The sequence below is a fragment of the Trematomus bernacchii genome, unplaced genomic scaffold (assembly GCF_902827165.1).
Source record: "Trematomus bernacchii unplaced genomic scaffold, fTreBer1.1, whole genome shotgun sequence".
Taxonomy (NCBI): domain Eukaryota; kingdom Metazoa; phylum Chordata; class Actinopteri; order Perciformes; family Nototheniidae; genus Trematomus; species Trematomus bernacchii.
This window is the reverse complement of record NW_022987767.1, coordinates 2,892,208-2,906,244: the sequence shown is the minus strand read 5'-3', so window position 1 is coordinate 2,906,244 and position 14,037 is coordinate 2,892,208. Positions and strand designations below refer to the sequence as shown.

General features: G+C 39.3%; 1 protein-coding gene across 1 annotated transcript in view; it reads left to right on the top strand.

Annotated features, from left to right (window-relative positions):
- The window catches only part of LOC117496677 (SH3 and multiple ankyrin repeat domains protein 2-like), a 178,610-nt gene that overhangs the window by 163,585 nt on the left and 988 nt on the right, over nt 1-14,037 (top strand).

Below are 14,037 nucleotides of genomic sequence, written 5' to 3'. Positions count from 1 at the left end.
TTATGTAATGTTGATAATAGCTTCTTGAGTTGTGTTTGGAGTACATATTAAGATGCAGGGATGTGAAGGGTGTATAGTATCAACTCAAGGATGAGGCTAATGTTTGTTGTGGCTCACACTCTATATTAATGTATCTATATCCTGCATAAATCAAAAATACAAGGTTGAAAGTTGTCATAGCTTTCCATAAGTCTCTGTGCAAACATGAGGATGATTTATAAACCTAGCAATCTTACTGCTATAGCAAGACATTGGGAATCTGTGATGTCACTTCACCTACTTTTGTTCCTTCAATTACCTCCCTGCAAAATCACTAATCTGTTCACTTCGGCAACAACTAGAAGCTACTAAATTCAGTCAACCATGTTAATAATTGATGTTTCTGTTCAAACTGGACATTGAACGTAATTTCCAAACCCACAGCTGGGAATTGTCAGTAGTGTTTTTTGCTCACAGGAAATACTTAGAGATTTAGGTGAGGGCTGCCGCCATTGGTAGAGCGTGCAGAATGCAGACTTTACTCTAGTCATGCAGTTGTTGCTGGATATATTTGGTCATAAACAATAACGTTTGTGGCTTAAACTTGTCTGATGGTCTTGTTGCCTGTCCTTAACGACAGAAAGTTTGTGATTCTTGTTGGCTTTCAAATTAGACGAGAAAAAGTTGTTGTTTTTTTTCCCTTGGACTGTTTTGCCCTAGCAACACGATAGAAACTTTGTTAACACGCCAACTCTCTCAAAGTGAATCGTCTTGACAACAAGCCGATCTATTCACACATGCTCTATCACACATTGCACATTGACTTGATTGAGTCAATGCTGTTGGATTCTTGAATTTGAGGGATCTTGGTCTCAAAAGTCCTTGAAAAACATTGAATGTTATGTTTTAAGGAGGCGATGCAACCACTTAGAAGTGTGTGCCAGACATTATTACAGAGGCTTTGTTTTCGGGAGCTGTTAGTGTAGAGTCTGTTTGAGGTTTGGAAACAGACTCAAATTGGCGCTGGGACCTACAGCTCCTCCTGGCGATGTTAAAACATTTTTCAAGTTTGCAATGCACGTGTAAAAGTTACATTTGTAAGGTCTGTGTTTCATGCAGTTACGATCCATTGACACCTTACATTACAAACTCTTAAAAATTAAGATCTAATAAGAAGAGTTACTCTAGTGAGTTAAATCCTCTGTTTATAAAGTAGGACATGTGTTGACATCATTCATTCATTCATATCATCCTTTGGCTTTTTATTGACATGTATATGCGATTTTTCTAGAGCGAATTATTGGATAGAAGCACAAGGGTTTAGGGTTAGGGTTAAAAGAGGCAATACATACCAAAGTAAAAGCAGTTTACTTGTTGATAGGTAGGTTAAGGAGACGGTACATTCTGTTCAGCAAGATTGATTTCCTGCAACCCCATGTTTTAAAGAAGTTCAAGCTACGCATGAGTGAGATTTGCAGTGACTGGGACAAACGTTTTGATGGACCCCTCACCTGAACCAGCTCATGGTTTTTTAAACTCCCCTGTTTGAGAGGGAAATAAAAAGCAGGATGAATAATTCACTGCTCACATGCATTTTGTATGAACGGTCCCATCGCTCATCGTTGAGGTGTAGAGAGCAGAGGGAGGGCGTTGATTCCTGGTGCCTTCTGGTCTAATAAACATTGTTAGATCAACACGGTGACGTCCATTTGTGTTGATCACAGCGAGACACCCAGCAGATGCTCGGTCCGGCCTTGTGTACACTCCTTCACGCTTCACGTCGCTTACTATCATGTTATCCTCATTCTCATCTGTTGACCTTTACACCTTGTACTCATTTCATTTTCAGCTCACGCCTCTCCATCTTCATCTCCATTTTCTCCAGTCTCCTGTAGTTCCTTCACCTCTTCTTTCTTCATGTGTCTCACACCTTCACAGGTAGGTTTTCATCAGATGGTTTCACATCACTCTGAAGGCCTCTTTCCACTTGGATGTGTTTATTTTTACCCATCGCTATCAGTTCCTAGGAAGTTGTCATTATTTGTGTTTGTCCGCCTGTTTGTTTTCACAGTCTTGTGAACTGGGTTAGTCAAGGAAAACTTAAATGATAAAAACCGCGCTCCTCAGAAGTTGATATGCAAAGATTAGCATTTAAGGGATTTTGCTGCATAAAGTTGAAAATTAATGGAGAAAGATTGAAAATACTGCAACCTGTTTCAGTATTTAAGAACAAACTTGATATGATACTGTAATCATTTTTAATATTAGCACCTTCTTGAGGCACAGACATAGGATTTTCCTTAAATAAAACAATGACTCTAACAGGCAATAGACTCACAAACAAATCGTATTTCTCTCATTCATCACTTATGATACACATGGTTCCAATGGGTGCTTACAATTCTTGAAAATTGGTCAATTTAAGGGTAAAAAAAATGTAGTTTTAAAAAATTGACGTGGTCATTATGGGCTTTGTTTCACAGAAAGAAACATGGGTCGTTAAAAGTGCCTAAAGTCATGTATTACATTAATGTATACAAATATTTTACCTAAGGTCAAATTATATTGTATATTAATTTATATATATTATATTGTATTACGCTCCATTTCGCTTTCAGCTTGCATATTTACTTCAAATGCGTCTCAAGACAGAGCAACAATAATTAACTTTGATTGAGTCGATACCGTTGGATCCTTGAATTTGATTGATCTTGGTCTGGAAAGTCCTTGAAAAACATTACTTTTGATGTTTTAAGAAGGTGTGGGAATCTACTAGGAGTTTGTGCGTTACCTGTATCTTCACCCTTTAGCCTGGATTGTCTTATTTTGCTTTGTTTGGGACGTTTATGGGCGTCTACCTCCTATAAAAAGTAATCTAGTGTTAACAGGTTGTACTCATTGTGCCTTTAAGATGGGCCTTTTGGCAAAGAACTGTCTGCAGAATCAATGACTCTCAATGGATAATGAATCAGCTCAGTTAATGACTTTCATTACCGGCATTATCAAATCAAATCAGGTTTTATTTATATAGCACATTTAAAAGCGATTTTTGGTCGAGCCAAAGTGCTGTACATGTAATAAAAACACATTACTACAATCACAATAAACGACAATAAATTACAACAGATATATCTTAAAAACAAAATAAAAATAGAACACACGGAAAAGTCAGGAGTCGTGCTCCGCTCTAACTAGAAAGCCAGAGAGAAGAAGTGTGTTTTTAGTTTAGATTTGAAAACCCCTAGGGTCTGGGCCGACCTCACATGGAGGGGCAGAGTGTTCCAGAGCCTAGGGCCAGCTGCTGCGAAGGCTCGGTGCCCTCGGGTTTTTAGCCTGGTCTTGGGCACTACCAGCAGCAGCTGGTCAGCAGACCTTAAAGCTCTGGCTGGGGTGTAGCGCTGGAGGAGTTCAGCTATATAGGCCGGAGCCAGCCCATTTAGTGCTTTAAAAACAAATAAAAGGATTTTTAAATCAATTCTGAACCGAACTGGAAGCCAGTGTAATGAGGCCAGAATAGGGGTGATGTGGTCGCGCTTTTTGTGGCCAGTCAGCAAACGTGCAGCAGCGTTTTGGACTAGCTGTAGGCGTTTAATTGAGGCCTGGTCCATACCCACATACAGAGCGTTACAATAGTCCAGTCTCGAGGTTACAAAGGCGTTAATAACCCTTTCTAAGTCATTAAAAGATAAATACGACTTGGTTTTGGCCAATAGTCTTATTTTAAAAAAGCAGGATTTTACTACGGTGCTGACCTGCTTGTCGAATTTAAAAGTGCTAGTGAATGTCACTCCAAGGTTCATGACCGAGAGGAGGATGTTTTTTTTGATAGAGTCCAGAATATCAACCGGAGAGGCTGGAGGTTGGGGTCCAAAAAAGATGACCTCAGTCTTGCTCTCGTTGAGGTTGAGAACGTTTTTGCTCAGCCAGGATTTTATCTCTGCTAAGCAGTCCATCAACTGCTGTAGTAAGTGTTTGACATTTGCTTTGAGTTGTTATTATTATGTTTAATCTCACAGCCATCATGGTGTGACATTAAGCATGTTAAGTGTCTTCTGCAGTCCTGGAGTAAAAGTTGCCTGTAAAGTGAAGAGCGATTGTTGTTTGTGATGCTAAGGTATCAGAAAGCTGGCAGCCTCTCAAAGTAAACTGTTTACTCCCCTCAAGCCATGAGTCTGCGTGAGAGGATTGTTTTGCACCCTGGAGTTTCTTATGACTTCTAGGAAGCAGAGATTTTATGTTCCCATTTGTGTTCTTTCTACGTCATGTGACTCATGTCAAGCTTATTGCAAACATGATCTGCAACCTGGGAAAAGTATTCTACGTCAGCTCTGCAGTGACTATCACACCAGGGGAGGTGTTGCATTATCTTTTGTCCCAGTGTTTCCCAGGTGGCTTTCTTAAAGTGCGCAAGATCCGTCAATGGTAAGAAAATGCTGACGTCAACACAACAAAGCATCAATGAGTCAAAGACTAGGCACACTTTATACCTCTGTAGTCATTTTATACTCAGAGTAAACGGCTTTGAGTCAGAATACAAATTAAAAGAATGACGAAGAATGGGAAAAGGATTCAAACACACTCCTTAGAGTCCAGAGTGTAGTGGCTATCCAATATCACATTTATTTTACATTTTTGCATTCAAAATGACTTTAGCAATCAAGAGATTTACCGCAAAAAATATATCAGATTATGTTCTGTGCATGGACTAATCAAGTAGTGGATTACTCCGTGTAATCTGGATTTTGTGATTGTTTCTCTGGAGGCTTTATGTGTGTGAAATGGAGGTTAAACCTGCTCTCTTGTGTCTCGGAGGTCTCTGATTATCTGCCTGCTCAGAGGGGCTTTTCATGTTGCACTACTTCACACGAAGATGCCTTTTTTACTGTTTTATATCATTCAAGTGAATATCTTCTTGTGTTTTATGAGAGATTACAGAGCATGTGGATAGCCATCATCATCATTTTCTCAGCTTTTGTACCCTCTAACCTTTCAGATGTGTTCAAGCCCCTAACGCAGCACAGTGTTTATTGCAGATAAATGTAAATATAAACACTTCAGTGCAAATTTGGTGGGTTTTCTTTCCTTTTTATACCATTTTAAAGTAAATACCTTTTGATAGACATTTAAAGACAGTTAGGGAGACAGACATTGTGCTATTTTCTCACATTTATGACATAATGTTCAGATATTTTTACATTTTATTTGTTACTTTTCATGCCAGAAATGTCAGAAAATGCTCTTTTCAGCGCCTGAAATATTAAAATGTGCTGCTTTATTTTATTTTTCTTAAAGTTAATATACTGTATTTTGTTGTATTAACAGTCAAAGTTATTTAGCTTATTTGCAGCAGTTCATTGCCTCAACTTGGATTGACATTTCTTAGTATTTTAGACATTTGATAGACCAATTAATCATTAAGAACAAGTGTGTGTGTGTGTGTGTGTGTGTGTGTGTGTGTGTGTGTGTGTGTGTGTGTGTGTGTGTGTGTGTGTGTGTGTGTGTGTGTGTGTGTGTGTGTGTGTGTGTGTGTGTGTGTGTGTGTGTGTGTGTGTGTGTGTGTCAAATGGAGGTTAAACCCGCTCTCTTGTGTCTCGGGGGTCTCTGATCATCTGCCTGCTCAGAGGGGGTTTTTCATGTAGCACTACTTTGTCTGAAGGAGTGTGTCTGCAGGCAGCCGAGGAAGAGGAGGAGGTTTTAATATCTTCAGACGTGCAACTCTTCGTCATGTTAGAGTCCTGTGGAGTGAGAGGTGGTCCTGCTTCTGTTTCTGTCAGACAGATGGCAACAGAGATGCACATAAGATGGCCTAGATTCACACATGCTCTCCCTCTCTGTGTCTCCTTCCTACCGCCTCCCTTTTATTCACTGCTTTTGATTTCCTCCTTTTCGACATTTGCGTTCTTATTTATTTGTTCTCTTTCTTTTTTTCTTTTTTCCTCCCTGTCTCTCAGCCTCCCAGATTAAATGTGCGTTGGTTGTGCCTGTGGACGAATGGGTTGCCTAGCGACGGGCTGATGAGAGCAGCCTTGAGGCCTGCAGTGATGTCAGTCTGAGTCAGGGGAGGGGTGTGTGCGTGTGTGTGTGTGTGTGTGTGTGTGTGTGTGTGTTTTTACATGTGTGTGTAAGAGGCCAAAACCCTCAGCAGAGTTCAGCATCATCTCACGCAGGTCACGTGCCGCGCTGCTTTAGTAGGCCAGCATTATGTAAGATAGAGTCAGTGTTCGATGTGTGTGTGTGTGTGTGTGTGTGTGTGTGTGTGTGTGTGTGTGTGTGTGTGTGTGTGTGTGTGTGTGTGTGTGTGTGTGTGTGTGTGTGTGTGTGTGTGTGTGTGTTCACGCTGCTATAAATAAAGGCAGTGTGTGCATGCATGCCAATGCGAGCGACCCTGAATGTGTGTTAGAGAGAGGAGTCATGCAATGTGGGGGCGTGAGACACGAGGTCTCCCCCGCAGATATCAATATCTCTGATACACCTTCCTCCAAACCGGCAGCTGATATCAGAGCTGCACAATTATCAGAATGTTATAAAAATGTGCAAAAGAGTGCTGCAGGGAGGACATGTTGTTGTAGACCGACCCTCTCTGATTCAATGGGATTTCTCCATGTGATTTGGGATTATAGCAGAAAATAATCTCAATGTTTATGATACTTACACGTCTTGTGCAGCAGGATAATCTCCACATATTAACACCACTTTATGATTTTTGAAGTAAAAAGCTAACGTTGGGCTATAAAGGAACTACAGCACGGTCACATGACTTCACATCACCACCGCTAAGCTAAAGGTGGCTAATGTTGGGCTATAAAGGAACTACAGCACGGTCACATGACTTCACGTCACCACCGCTAAGCTAAAGGCGGCTAATGTTGGGCTATAAAGGAACTACAGCACGGTCACATGACTTCACGTCACCACCGCTAAGCTAAAGGTGGCTAATGTTGGGCTATAAAGGAACTACAGCACGGTCACATGACTTCACGTCACCACCACTAAGCTAAAGGTGGCTAATGTTGGGCTATAAAAGGAACTACAGCACGGTCACATGACTTCACGTCACCACCGCTAAGCTAAACGCGGCTAATGTTGAGCTTGATGACGTTTAGTCATCTCATTTAGACTCTTGTTAACAACCACCGTTTTTAAATTCACCAGTGGGGTATTTACTGACGTACTTTATGTCGAAGAACAAAGCGATACATTCTGTTCAGCTTGTGTAAACCACAGACCCAACCAAAAACGCATTCAGAAAACCATTAACTTACAGGGAACAGGAAGTGCTAAAAATGCTGACACAGGCCAGGGTTTAAGGACTCATTCTGGCCCCCCTATATATGGACTATGCATTATTGAAATCACAGGAAGCACCATTTTTGTTAAATTCTACACAAGTGGTAAAATATCATTTTGAAGAAAGTTTTGTAGAGCTGCAGAGAAATCCTACAAATCATATTACACAGACGTGATAAGACTATTTGTTGAGTAAACATCCTCTTTGAATTATATTACAACTTCAATATCAGCAGGAATAATCGCAATTAGGTACTTTTTACAAATAATGCAGCTTTATCTGCCAGCAGGAGACACGTGCGATCATCACTGTCAATGTGAGTGCATTTGTGCAGAATGCGCCTGCAGCGGTGGACAGTACTTTAGTACATTTACTCAGGTACGTTAGACAACCCTCTGCACAAAGTCTGTAAAAAGGGATTGTGAGATTGGTGGTTCGTTATCCTTGGGCGAGATACATAACTCCAAGTTGCTCTTGATGGCCATCGGTGTGTAAATGTACGTTTCTCTGAACCGGTGGCAGCTTGTATGAATGTATGGGACGAGTGAATGCGGACTTGTAAATGTTTAATATATATGTTGATATGTAAAAGCGCTTTGAGGGGTCACAAAGACTGTTAAAGCACTACATAAATGCAGTTACTATTTACCATGTGTCATAATAAGGCATGGGGATGGTCATTATATTCTGAAACGTATCATTGTAATAGGCGTCAGAGCAAAATACAATGTTTATTACAGATTTATGATGAGACTTGACACAAAATGACATATCTCAAATTCATCTTTATTTTCTAAGCTTTCAGATGATGTATAAAACCTATACGTGGCATCTATTGTTGATCTGCTATTTCCTCCTTAAGATCCTCTTTCCTCATTAAAAGAAGCAAACAATATGTTAATTAGGTGTTAATTTAATTACTTTATCTCTATTTCAAGGCACTTTTACTGTACTCAAGTATTTTCATCTCCTTCTATGTACTATTATACTTTTACTAAACTACATGTATCTGTTTACTTTAAGGATTCAGGTCAATAATATGGGGCGAAGCCTGCGAGCTAGTTCAGGCAGTCAACTCGAGCACCAATCATACATTAACACGTGACGCACCTCGTCCCTCTTACAACCAACCAAACACATTCTCCTAAACATGCCGCTCTATTTAAGCTGCCAGGTCTTCCTGCCTCTGCCTCCTTAATGCTGCTGCTGCTGTGTTCACTTGCTATTGCTGCGTTCATGTTCATGTTCCTGCTGCTGTGTTTCATGTTGCTGCTGCTCGCCTGCCCCACCACCACCCCAGCTTCCACCTGTAGGCTCGGGGGATAGTTATCTAATCATCACTCAATGTTCTTTGTAAATCTGTGGAGTGATGAGGCCCGAGCCTAGACGCCAAATTCAAACTATATGCTGCTTCTAATAAACATATTAAGAAACACGTGAGTTGTCTGACTGAACTAAATATAATCAACAAATCCAATAGATAAAGCTCAGTGATACCTTGGTGAAATGAGACATTGGCGAAGTTTCTTAGTCCGTACAAACAAAGAATGTGTCCTCCCACTGTTTGTGATGATCTAAGATATGACTGGACACACAGATGTATAGCATACATCGTCCTCTTCTGTTATCCGTGACTCTGGGAATCTGCTGGAAATGTTAATAAGGTCATGAAGCTAAACGAGGCTCTGTGCTAATTAGACTAATAAGCAATTACATACTGTTCACATCAATTTCACTCCTGGAACAAGAAGTGTATAATAGATGAAGGAACACCAGGATACTAATTAGAGAAGTGACAAATCTCACGTTTCATATTTTTCTGCAGTTTGACCTGTGTTTAAAGAGGTCTGTTTCTGCTTTTGGGGTTTTCTCTTCCCTGTAGTGTGTTGAATAAGTTTTAGTGCATGTAAATGGTCTCCAAAGGCTAACATCATGTGTTCCTTCCAGAGGGAGTTTCTCTCGCCTCCATTTGACTTTTTACTTCCATAACTTAGTGACAACACATTGTACGTGATAGGCTAAGGGGCGGGACATCTCTAAGCTCACAACAGAGCCGGCCAGCTAACCAATCAGAGCAAACTGGGCTCTGGTTTCAGACAGAGGGTGAAAAGAGGTGCTGCAGCACAGACAGTATGAGAAAAATAAAGAGCTTAAAATGCGTTTTTCAGCCTCTCAATTCTGTAGATTTGCTGCTTTTCTCTGTTTTATGTCGTAAAAAAGTGCATTACTGAACATTTAAGACGTCACCTTTCACTTTGTGAAGGTGGGACGGACATTTTTCTTTATTCTATGACATTATAAACAGCAATAGATTAATAAGTTGCAGTCCTGATGATCTGTCTTGGAGCATACTAAATATTAACCTGCTAACAGGATTAAAAACTTGATTTTCAATACGAGATTTCTTGCAAATGAAAGTTGTTTTTTGGTGAAAGCAGAAGGCGGACAGATGGTTCTCCGTTCCTAAATATATGTTGTTCTTTCATGCATTCCCCTCTTTTTATTCCATCTCATGTGTGTGTTTGTGTGTGTTCACCAAATGTCTAACGTCCTTTGTCTCCATCTCATCCATCCAACTTGACTTCCTGTGGAGTAGCTGGTGTTGAGAAGTAAGTTCGGCGCTGTAACAATGGCCCCGTTCCATTTCTGGCAGAGCGTCCCCCTTTTGTCCCCTTCACTTCCCCTCAGGCTGCTCCATATGCTACAAGTGGTGAGGGGAGATATCTAGGCTACATGTAGCATCTTATTAAAGAGTGTGTGAGGTCACATTTAAAGGAGTGTGTGTTGACAATTGAGTCACTTTATTACATTCATCAATCAAAAAGAAAGGAAATCCTCGGGGGGAGGAAGGTGTGATTATTCTGCATGGATTGCTGTGTGTGTGTGCGTGTGTGCGTGTGTGTGTGTGTGTGTGTGTGTGTGTGTGTGTGTGTGTGTGTGTGTGTGTGTGTGTGTGTGTGTGTGTGTGTGTGTGTGTGTGTGTGTGTGTGTGTGTGTGTGTGTGTGTGTGTGTGTGTGTGTGTGTGTGTGTGTGTGTGTGTGTGTGTGTGTGTGTGTGTGTGTGTGATTCAATGCTCCATATATCAACACATCCATCACACACCTCCATCTGGGGCAGAAGATAATGTGAGGGAGATGTCTCCCACACACACACACACACACACACACACACACACACAATACACTCTTTCTGTGTGTTTTTGCACGTGGTGGTGGGACTTTCTCGCCTTTTGCTAATTCGACCTGCAAAATGTAGTGATAACAAAAACATTTGGGTTTTATGTTATCAAAATACAAACACTTCATATCCATCAAATGATATTAAATGTTAAATCCTCCAGATTAATTCAACATAAAATGTCAAAAAATCTAAAACAAAGTCCTAAGGCTTGAATTGGTATAAATGTCTTAAATTATCTTTAAAAACACCCAAAAATGTTTAAGACATATAGAAGCATTGTCGAATCCCAACAGCATAGCACAAAGGGTTTGTAACATTGGTTTTAAATGTCACTCTGAGTCGCCCTAAAAACCCTAAAATCGAATTTACCTTAACGTTTGATTGTCAATAATCCCGGTATGAGACTAAAACTAAAAATATGTTTACCTCTCAACTCTTTTGTGACTTCCTGTCCAATCTTTCTCGTTCCTAATGAAGATGTACATTTTGAAATCAGATCACAAATGTAGTTTCACTCAAATCGTTTTTAAGGTTACACAAGGGGGACTACTTTCAGCGGCAGATTAGTCCAACTTTTTTTTAAACATGCTGTATTTTAAATTGTCAATTCATACCCAATAGTAGTTTTTCTGTTGTGTCTTGGGATCTTTTTCAAATGAAAACAAGAGGATGTTATATCATCATGTCTTAACAGCTTAGTTTTGTCGTTGATTTGTGTTTTTCTCAAGAAAAAGAAAGAAAACAAAAACCAGATTAACATCAGATAAACAAACTGAGAACAGAACGCTATCTTTCCTTTCTGCTGACCCATTAATCATCCTCTCAGATTTATCCTGTGACAGACTGTCCACACTCGAGTGCAGAATTACTCAGTGTTTCTTCTTGAAAAGGGCGAATAAATGCTGTTGCAATGATCACTATGCACCAGAATACATTTTAAGTGTCATAAAATAAACAGAACGTATCATTCACTCGCACAAATAAGTGAAATTAGCATTAAAGGGGACCTATCATGCAAAATGCACTTTTTGATGTCTTTTATACATAAATACGTGTCCCCGGTGCGTCAGGGAACTCACGCAGCGTCAGAAAATAAAACCCTCTCTCTTTTCCTCCGTACCCAAATCTTTTAAAACCGGGGCTACAACGAGCGGATACAGATTTGCTGCCGATATGACGTAATTTCTGATGGTGGACCCACAGAAAGTTACTATCAGAAACAATGCCTGACGTGTTTTGGACGTAATCTCGTCTTTGTTTACATTAGCAAGCCTCGCTAACACTCAGAGCTAACCTGGAGAGCACATGTGTTTAAAAAGCAGGAAATAAAAAAAGGAACTCACCTTGTGATAAACCTGCAAGAGAAAAAGCATTTGAGCTCCATGCTGTTTCAGAAATAATCCTTGATGTGGTTTAGAACAGGATGGCGTTTTATCACAGCAGAATTTAACTTTATCTCCAGTAGAATGTTTTTTTAAACTAAGGACCCAAAATCTGCGTTTCTCTAACAGGGCTGGAATAGAGAATATGAGGGATGTCAAAATTCATGATCTGTTTGTATTTTGAGCAAAACACACCATAGACATGTTTCCTTCTCATGTTAGTATGCTAAATAAACAAAATAAATGTTTTATCCTGCTCACCGTCATACTGTAAGGGCTATGAATAAAAGCTAAACAGGATGTTGTTGCACACATGCCTCCATTAGTAGCCTCTACCTGCAGGCGGCACTCGGCACGTCTTTGTTACACTCATTATATCACATGCGTGTAATAAAACATTGAACATGCTCACAGCTTTAAGATGCTACTGCTTTATAGGCTTGAAAACCCCTTAAGTTCTGCACAGTTAAGGGAAAAACAAAGCAGAAACAGCTTTATCGGATTTAGAAAATACTTAAAATACAGACGCTGCTTTTTAAGTTCTGCTGATTTGTAATTTTCATGTTAAATAAAAAAATGTCTAGTTAGTTTTAGGCAAAGAATTAAGACACAAATAGTTGCTGAAAAATTAAAAATAAAGATATTTTTATAAAAACAACAAGGTAATTGTCCAATAAACACAATAATTATTAGTCGAATAAGTGTCCAATTAAATACAAATGAAATAGAAATAAAATGAAATGAATACTGTATATTTGACTCCATATTCCTTGTACCTGATTATAAATAAGGCCTAACATTTGATGCTAAATTCTGACACACATCACGTGATAAAGACACTTCACTAATTGAGATCGTCTGATCTTTTTAGCCCTTCGTGTGAAATGTCAGAGTGTGTGTGGGTAGACTACTTTAATAAAACAGTTTTAATCATTAGATTAATGTTCCAGTAATGTGACCTGTACCCTCTAAACATAATCAGTATGCTTAACAGTGTATTTAATCAACAGCAGGGGTATCAAACTCAATTTCATCGCGGGCCACATCAGCATTATGGTTGCACTCAAAGGGCCGGTTGTAACTTTATAAATATACATATATATATATATATTATATATAATATACATAAAATAATATATGACATTATTGCCTCTGCATTGGATTATTATCGGATAGGGTAATAACTTCATAAATAACTACGTCTGAAAGCAGAAGTCTAGGGCCAATAATTGCAAGTCTCTTCAGTGCACATGTCACAAAATGAGATGCATTGTGGGACATGTAGTTTATGGGCAACCTGCTTCTGTACAGTGGCATGTGACCATATAATAAACGTATTATATTCTTTGCAAGCTCTTGCGGGCCACATAAAATGAAGTGTATGCCTTGAGTGTGACACCCCTGATCAACAGGGATACAGCATTTTGTATTTACACCATTACAAATAAATGTATTATGTTAATCACACTACGAGGTGCACATTTTTATTATGCTGTAAATAACGTGTTGATAGAGATTAAAACCTAAAAAGCCGAGTCCTGGTTTGACATCTTGAGTATCAGCTGATGCAGTTTGGGTAGAAATGTTTGCATGTGGCGCCACCTACTGTTCACTTTGCAGCATTGCCTTATTAAACCCTTAAAGAAATGAAATGATAGATCTTTATCTGTTGTTTTAGTCTCTCAGGACTCCTGAACTAAAAACAAAGATTCTTCCATCTTAACTCATCATAACATCTCTATATTACATTTGAAGGATCCCATATGTCTTTAGAAATGCTTCTTATTTTCCAGCCGGCCAACTCGTTCTTATTTTTATTTATTAAAGTGCTTGCGCAGAAAATAGTGCCAGACCTGGGTTGCAAAAGACTATTTGCATTGTCCTTTAATCTGTCTATTCCCTTGTAGATTGGGGTTATATAATGTCAGAAAAGAGGGGAAATGGCAATCAGTGTTTTCCCGGATTTGCCATAAACCAGGCATATCAAACCACCTCATTTTATGTTGCATGTAGAAATTGCAAATATAATAATGTGCTTACAAATAAATTAAACTTTGCGCCTATACAGTATGTACAAATATATATTTAGCTCTGCCCTTTACATCTCGCAGCTGAGGAGCAATTACATATTTGTTCTCAGCAGTGTGTGAGAGAATGTCAGAAAAACGTTGAATGAATTATTTCATTCAAAAAGAAATATGCAAAAC